Source organism: Haliotis rufescens, unplaced genomic scaffold (assembly GCF_023055435.1).
Source record: "Haliotis rufescens isolate VD_foot unplaced genomic scaffold, xgHalRufe1.0.p SCAF_8, whole genome shotgun sequence".
NCBI lineage: Eukaryota > Metazoa > Mollusca > Gastropoda > Lepetellida > Haliotidae > Haliotis > Haliotis rufescens.
This window is the reverse complement of record NW_025964372.1, coordinates 21222011-21230739: the sequence shown is the minus strand read 5'-3', so window position 1 is coordinate 21230739 and position 8729 is coordinate 21222011. Positions and strand designations below refer to the sequence as shown.

At 42.4% G+C, this 8729-nt stretch overlaps 1 protein-coding gene across 1 annotated transcript in view; it reads right to left on the bottom strand.

Annotated features, from left to right (window-relative positions):
- Positions 1 to 5781: 5781 nt before the first annotated feature.
- The window catches only part of LOC124114179 (epidermal growth factor-like protein 7), a 48939-nt gene continuing 45991 nt past the window's right edge, over positions 5782 to 8729 (bottom strand). Inside the window, exon 8 of the mRNA XM_046474756.2 lies at positions 5782 to 8729. This exon is cut by the window's right edge and continues 2651 nt beyond it. The gene's annotated coding sequence lies outside the window, so the exon portion shown is untranslated.

Genomic DNA, 8729 nt, shown 5'->3' with positions numbered 1-8729 from the left:
GTCAGCAACCCATGCTTGTCGTAAGAGGCGACTATTCTTGTCGTAAGAGGCGACTTTTCTTGTCGTAAGAGGCGTCTATTCTTGTCGTAAGAGGCGACTATTCTTGTCGTAAGAGGCGACTATTCTTGTCGTAAGAGGCGACTATTCTTGTCGTAAGAGGCGACTAACGGGATAGGGTGTTGCGTAGGAATTGCGTAGATCTATATCAATAATGAAAGTCGATCACTGAATTGTCTGGCCCAGACCGCCGTCATATAGCTGTAATATTGGTGAGCTTGCGTTAAACAGCAAACAAACAAACAAAACAAACAAAACAAACAAACAAAACAGATACACTGACATGAAGAACACGAACTGACATGATCATAGAATGTTTGTCGCGCTGGCTATCCTCCATCAAGCAAATTGAATTTCACGAATGGCACTTTACATCTATCAGACAACGCCATGCGTTCCATGATCTACCTCTCATTCGGATTCCTGTATGTCAGTAGACTGCAGCCGCCTGTATATCGTCCTAATATAACCACCTGGTAAGGTCCGCTACACACGTGTGTGGGAGTCAAGAACGTTTTGTCATGGAGTCAACGATGTATTGTGAGACTGCTACGTCAATCCACTGATAAAGGCTAGCCTGCTATATTTATATACCTAGTAGAAACATTGTCTTTAAATAACTCCCTTTTCCGCTCCGGACGTAAATCTGGCCTGGTTATTTCGGCGATTGCCAAAACGAGGCTTGCCACACACACACCTGGTCTGCAGGCCGGGGGCAGGATATTCACTTCATAACTCTCACATTATTACATGAAAAATATGTTCAAAGAACTTTCATTATCCTTCCCCTCGTCTTTCCATCACCCAACCTGACCCCCCAGCCCGCTCCCGGAGCTTTGCCTCACATGTGGACGTACGGCTGTCCGTGTTGCTTCCCCACACATTCATCCTCTTTGAACTGATGTATGATGACAGCTGCGCAAGCTGAACAGCCAAAACCGGAAGTGAGTTCAGAACCCACAGTACGTCCCCGGGGACCTCTGTGACGTAACAGATAGACAGGTGTTAAGCCATGGTGACAGACTGACATGTATTTAAGCCATTGTGACAGATTGACATGTATTTAAGCCATTGTGACAGACTGACATGTATTTAAGCCATTGTGACAGACTGACATGTATTTAAGTCATTGTGACAGACTGACATGTATTTAAGTCATTGTGACAGCCTTACATGTATTTAAGCCATTGTGACAGACTGACGTGTATTTAAGCCATTGTGACAGACTGACATGTATTTAAGCCAGTGTGACAGACTGACGTGTATTTAAGCCATGGTGACAGATTGACATGTATTTAAGCCATTGTGACAGACTGACATGTATTTAAGTCATTGTGACAGACTGACATGTATTTAAGCCATGGTGACAGACTGACATGTATTTAAGCCATGGTGACAGACTTACATGTATGTAAGTCATTGTGACACACTTACATGTATTTAGGCGATAGTGGCAGACTGACATTTATTTAAGCCATTGTGACAGACTGACGTGTATTTAAGTCATGGTGACAGACTGACATGTATTTAAGCCATGGTGACAGACTGACATGTATTTAAGCCATTGTGACAGACTGACGTGTATTTAAGCCATTGTGACAGACTGACATGTATTTAAGCCAGTGTGACAGACTGACGTGTATTTAAGCCATGGTGACAGATTGACATGTATTTAAGCCATTGTGACAGACTGACATGTATTTAAGTCATTGTGACAGACTGACATGTATTTAAGCCATGGTGACAGACTGACATGTATTTAAGCCATGGTGACAGACTTACATGTATGTAAGTCATTGTGACACACTTACATGTATTTAGGCGATAGTGGCAGACTGACATTTATTTAAGCCATTGTGACAGACTGACGTGTATTTAAGTCATGGTGACAGACTGACATGTATTTAAGCCATGGTGACAGACTGACATGTATTTAAGCCATTGTGACAGACTGACGTGTATTTAAGTCATGGTGACAGACTGACATGTATTTAAGTTATGGTGACAGACTGACGTGTATTTAAGCCATTGTGACAGACTGACATGTATTTAAGCCATGGTGACAGACTGACGTGCATTTAAGCCATGGTGACAGACTTACATGTCTTCAAGCCGTGGAGACGAGCCTGTTTCACATATCTTCAGCGAACTAGCCGTGGAGGCGAGCGTTTGTGACATTCAAAGAGTTCAGACAGCTCTCTACATGTACATGACTGAAATACCCGTGTTTAACAATCCTCTTTGTGGGTTCTGAGGATCTATGTATTTAATAGCCCTCTGTATTCAGCTCTGGGATACACGTGTTTGACAACACTCTGTTTGGGTTCCGAGATATATGTATTTAACAGCTCTCTGTATTCAGCTCTTGGATACACGTGTTTGACAACCATCTATGTGGGCTCTGAGATATATGTATTTGACAGCTCTCTGTGTACAGTTCTAAGAGATACGTGTTTGACAAACCGTTGTGTGTACAACTCATGGATACACGTGTTTGACAACCACCTGTGTGTTCAGCTCTGGGATGCATGTGTCTGACAACCCTCTGTGTTTACAGCTCTGGGATACAAGTGTATGACAACCATGTGTTTACAGCTCTGGGATACACGTGCATGACAACCACCTATGTTTACAGCTCTGGGATACACGTGCATGACAACCCTCTGTGTTTACAGCTCTGGGATACACGTGTTTGACAACCCTCCGTTTTTACAGCTCTGGGATACACGTGCATGACAACCACCTGTTTTTACAGCTCTGTGATACACGTGTTTGACAATTCTCTGTGTTTACAGCTCTGAGATACGTGTGTTTGACAACCATCTGTGTGTACAGCTCTGTGATACACGTGTTTGACAACCCTCTGTGTTCCACTCTGAGATACACGTGTTTGACAACCCTCTGTGTGTACAGCTCTATGGTACATGTGATTGACAAATACATCATACTGTAATGTGGAAACCTAGGTGGGACATTGTCGCTTTGTCGCCCTCACAAAAACAAGTAAAACGTTTCAAACCTATTAAAAGCGCGACAATACGACAACACGACAACACGACAATACGACAACACGACAAATATCGCGTTGTCGAATTGTGGTGCTTTGGTTTTTAATTTTGACACCGTTTGCTTGTTTGGGTGACAATACGACAAAGCGACAATGTCCCTTTCTAGGATTCCATATATTATCCAGGACAGGATGTGACAGGTCTGCATGATACTGCATGCAATGCATAGGGCATGGGTGAGATGGTGACAATGCTTGACATATAATTAACGTAGTATGATTACACTGTTTGACCAGAGGGAACCCTGCATGACTGTGCGCACACAGAGTGCTCCATCATTGTATGAATAGCAGGTTTGACGTAGATGGTTTGTGGACAGGGGGAAGCTATTTCACATCAACCCTCTCAACTTCCATCAACCTTCTCAACGTTCCATCAACCCTGTCAACGTTCCATCAACCCTCTCAACGTTCCATCAACCTTCTCAACGTTCCATCAACCTTCTCAACGTTCCATCAACCTTTCTCAATGTTCCATCAATACTCCCAATGTTCCAAATGTGCTATCAACCTTCTCAACGTTTCATCAACCCTCTCAACGTTTCATCAACCTTCTCAACGTTCCATCAACCCTCTCAACGTTCCATCAACCTTCTCAACGTTCCATCAACCCTCTCAACGTTCCATCAACCCTCTCAACGTTCCATCAACCCTTTCAACGTTCCAACAATACTCTCAACGTTCCACCAACCCTCTCAACGTTCCATCAACCTTCTCAACGTTCCATCAACCTTCTCAACGTTCCATCAACCTTTCTCAATGTTCCATCAATACTCCCAATGTTCCAAATGTGCTATCAACCTTCTCAACGTTTCATCAACCCTCTCAACGTTTCATCAACCTTCTCAACGTTCCATCAACCCTCTCAACGTTCCATCAACCTTCTCAACGTTCCATCAACCCTCTCAACGTTCCATCAACCCTCTCAACGTTCCATCAACCCTTTCAACGTTCCAACAATACTCTCAACGTTCCACCAACCCTCTCAACGTTCCACCAACCTTCTCAACATTCCATCAACCCTCTCAACGTTCCACCAACCTTCTCAACGTTCTACCAACCCTCTCAACGTTCCATCAACCTTCTCAACGTTCCATCAACCTTCTCAACGTTCCATCAACCTTCTCAACGTTCCATCAACCCTCTCAACTTTCCATCAACCTTCTCAACGTTCCATCAACCTTCTCAACGTTCCATCAACCCTCTCAACGTTCCACGAACCCTCTCAACGTTCCACCAACCCTCTCAATGTTCCACCAACCTTTCTCAACGTTCCATCAACCTTCTCAACGTTCCATCAACCCTCTCAATGTTCCACCAACCTTCTCAAAGTTCCATCAACCATCTCAACGTTCCACCAACCTTTCTTTACGTTCCATCAATACTCTCAATGTTCCCAATGTGCCATCAACCTTCTCAACGTTCCATCAACCCTCTCAACGTTCCACCAACCTTTCTTTACGTTCCATCAATACTCTCAATGTTCCCAATGTGCCATCAACCTTCTCAACGTTCCATCAACCCTCTCAACGTTCCATCAACCTTTCACAACCTTCCATCAATATTCTCAATGTTCCAAGCGTGCCATCAACCCTCTCAACGTGCCATCAACCCTCTCAACGTTTCATCAACCCTCTCAACGTTCCACCAACCTTCTCAACGTTCCATCAACCCTCTCAACGTTCCACCAACCTTCTCAACGTTCTACCAACCCTCTCAACGTTCCATCAACCTTCTCAACATTCCATCAACCTTCTCAACGTTCCATCAACCTTCTCAACGTTCCATCAACCCTCTCAACTTTCCATCAACCTTCTCAACGTTCCATCAACCTTCTCAACGTTCCATCAACCCTCTCAACGTTCCACAAACCCTCTCAACGTTCCACCAACCCTCTCAATGTTCCACCAACCTTCTCAACGTTCCATCAACCCTCTTAACGTTCCATCAACCCTCTCAACGTTCCATCAACCCTCTCAATGTTCCACCAACCTTCTCAAAGTTCCATCAACCATCTCAACGTTCCACCAACCCTCTCAACGTTCCATCAACCCTCTCAACGTTCCACCAACCTTTCTTTACGTTCCATCAATACTCTCAATGTTCCCAATGTGCCATCAACCTTCTCAACGTTCCATCAACCCTCTCAACGTTCCATCAACCTTTCACAACCTTCCATCAATATTCTCAATGTTCCAAGCGTGCCATCAACCCTCTCAACGTGCCATCAACCCTCTCAACGTTTCATCAACCCTCTCAACGTTCCATCAACCTTTCTCAACGTTCCATCAACCTTCTCAACGTTCCATCAATACTCTCAATGTTCCCAATGTGCTATCAACCTTCTCAACGTTCCATCAACCCTCTCAACGTTCCATAAACTTTTCACAACCTTCCATCAACCTTCTCAACGTTCCATCAATACTCTCAATGTTCCAAGCGTGCCACCAATCCTCTCAACGTTTCATCAACCCTCTCAACATTACATCAACCTTCTCAACGTTCCATCAACCCTCTTGACGTTCCATCAACATTATTCACGCCCCATCAACCTTCTCCACAAGCCATCAACCTTGTCCATGCCCCATCAACTAAATCTACGTTCCATAAACCCTCTACATGTCCCATCAACGTCAACCAACCAGGAACAAATGAACTCATAAAACGAACAAGTGTGTTTATTCGTCTGGAATTCTTGCATGACAAAGATTATAACTAATAACTAAGCTATACGGGGCGTAGCTAACCCTACCTTTGCTAGGTATGGAATCGTTTCATTGATATGAGGCATGTTAAGAGCTGTCATTGTATATATCTTCTTCACCTCAAGGCTGAATGTATTATTCACATGCTAATTTGAGAGTGTCGTCAATTTTATCTAACAGGACTAATGGTTTTTTTTGTGCACCTAGTCAAGTGACTTGTATATGCTTAACCAGGGCTAAGATGTGGGAATATGTTACAAGGAATATGCATAGGGAGGGGTGTAATACCTGGTTCCCTCATGTGATAAACATAATCCTTGAAATAGTGAAAATAGGATTATACATATTCTCTGAAGTGAATTTTTTGTCAGAATAGGTTTTGAATGGATGCAGTCGAACATGTTCTTCTGCCCCTTTTTACGAACACCTGGTGTCGTCACTGATTTTTTAGTGATTCATATAATCTTCACCACTGCTTCTTTCACGCCCAATGGAATCTGTTTCGGCGGATAATCGAGACTGGTTATTCTCTGGCGTTGACGTTTTAAATTCAAGCTCTGTTTGACTGGTCTGCCAGTACCGTGCTAGCCTTCGTCTTCATAACCCATTCTCTTAATTCTTACCCCCACTCGTTGTCTTTACAACTGACACCCGGCAAGTAAAGGATAAGGCGGATAGGATCCCGAATACTGAAACTTGTAAATGTTGCCATGTAATTTGCTGAAAATAGTGCATGTTTATACACACTCATACTTGTACCTTTCTTAAACGTTATAGACTTCTCACAAATACTTCAATAAGGATAAGTGAGTGAAAAGTTTGATTTCTGGATCGTCAAAATGGGTAAGCGTGCCTGTGTTTCACGTGTGTTTAGACTAACATTTAGTCTCAGAAATAGTTATCCTTTTCAAAAATATATATCTACAAAATAAAACAAAATATCATCTAAATGGAGCCTAGATGACCCTTAATTTCCTTGATCCGAGGCAAACTAGACTTGCCAAATCATTCTAGACTTAAGTTGAACTCCTTTTTCAATTTATTCTGTAGGGCCTGGGAGACAGACCAAAAGTGATGTAAAGTGCCGGGTAAGCGTGTTTCTTGTATCTGACAAAAGTGATGTAAAGTGCCGGGTAAGCGTGTTTCTTGTATCTGACAAAAGTGATGTAAAGTGCCGGGTAAGCGTGTTTTGCTGCCTCACATCAGTGATGTGTAGTGCTGGGAAGGTGTGCTTCTGTGGCTCAAACTAGTGATGTAAAGCACTGGATAAGCGTGTTTCTTTTATCCGACAAAAGTGATGTAAAGTGCCGGGTAAGCGTGTTTTGCTGCCTCACATCAGTGATGTGTAGTGCTGGGAAGGTGTGCTTCTGTGGCTCAAATTAGTGATGTAAAGCACTGGATAAGCGTGTTTCTTGTATCTGACAAAAGTGATGTAAAGTGATGGGTACGCGTTTTTCTTTGTTTCACATAGGCAATGTAAAGTGCTGAGTAAGCATGTTTCTGTGTCTCACATAACTGATGAAAGTAATGGGTAAGCGTGTTTGGGTGTCTCACATACGTGATGTAAAGTGATGGGTAAGCGTGTTTGGGTGTCTCACATACGTGATGTAAAGTGATGGGTAAGCGTGTTTGGGTGTCTCACATACGTGATGTAAAGTGATGGGTAAGCGTGTTTGGGTGTCTCACATAACTGATGAAAGTAATGGGTAAGCGTGTTTGGGTGTCTCACATACGTGATGTAAAGTGATGGGTAAGCGTGTTTGGGTGTCTCACATACGTGATGTAAAGTGATGGGTAAGCGTGTTTGGGTGTCTCACATAACTGATGAAAGTAATGGGTAAGCGTGTTTGGGTGTCTCACATACGTGATGTAAAGTGATGGGTAAGCGTGTTTGTGTGTCTCACATACGTGATGTAAAGTGATGGGTAAGCTTGTTTGGGTGTCTCACATACGTGATGTAAAGTGATGGGTAAGCGTGTTTGGGTGTCTCACATACGTGATGTAAAGTGATGGGTAAGCGTGTTTGTGTGTCTCACATGCGTGATGTAAAGTGAAGGGTAAGCCTGTTTCTGTGGCTCAAATAAGTGATGTAAAACACTGGATAAGCGTGTTTGTGTGTATGACATAAGTGATGTAAAGTGCTGAGTAAGCGTGTTTATGTGTCTCACATAAATGATGTATAGTGCTAGGTAAGCGTGTTTCAAATGTCAATTTCGAGTGAATCAGGCATTACACATCAGCCCTGATACTTCCAGAGATTAGGCCCTGAGTATACGTATTCCCTGTAACATATATACATTACCAGGACATGGACTATTTTACTCCTTTGGTTTTATATGACGGAGGACTTAATTCAAACATTAATCTACGGAGTATATACTCTTTAGGCACACGTGCGTCTGATTTCTCACAATATTCGTCTATATTCTAATAGTATTTTTCTATATTCTAACAGTATTTGTCTATGTTCTTACACTACTTGTCTATAGCTTTACAATACTCGTCTATATTCTCACAGTATCCGTTTATATTTTTACAGTACTCGTCAATATTCTTACAATATTTATCTATATTCAAACAATTGTCGTCAGTATCTACTTATCTATACTCTCACAGTACACAACTATATTCTCACAGTGTTACATAGCGCACAAAGGACACAGCGACAGAGATATATCTAAATATGAATCATTTTTGTAATATTTACATACATATTTGAAAACATTCAAGACATGAAATACACAGGCATCCAAGCACGTGCATCTACACACGAGATCCGACAGACGTCTCGATATATGATGTCCTGTAATAGGGTACCATTTGACTATTATATCGGTTACCTAGCTAGACATCGGATAACCGATTCGAAAAAGAATCTTAATTACAACAGTTTCAATGTC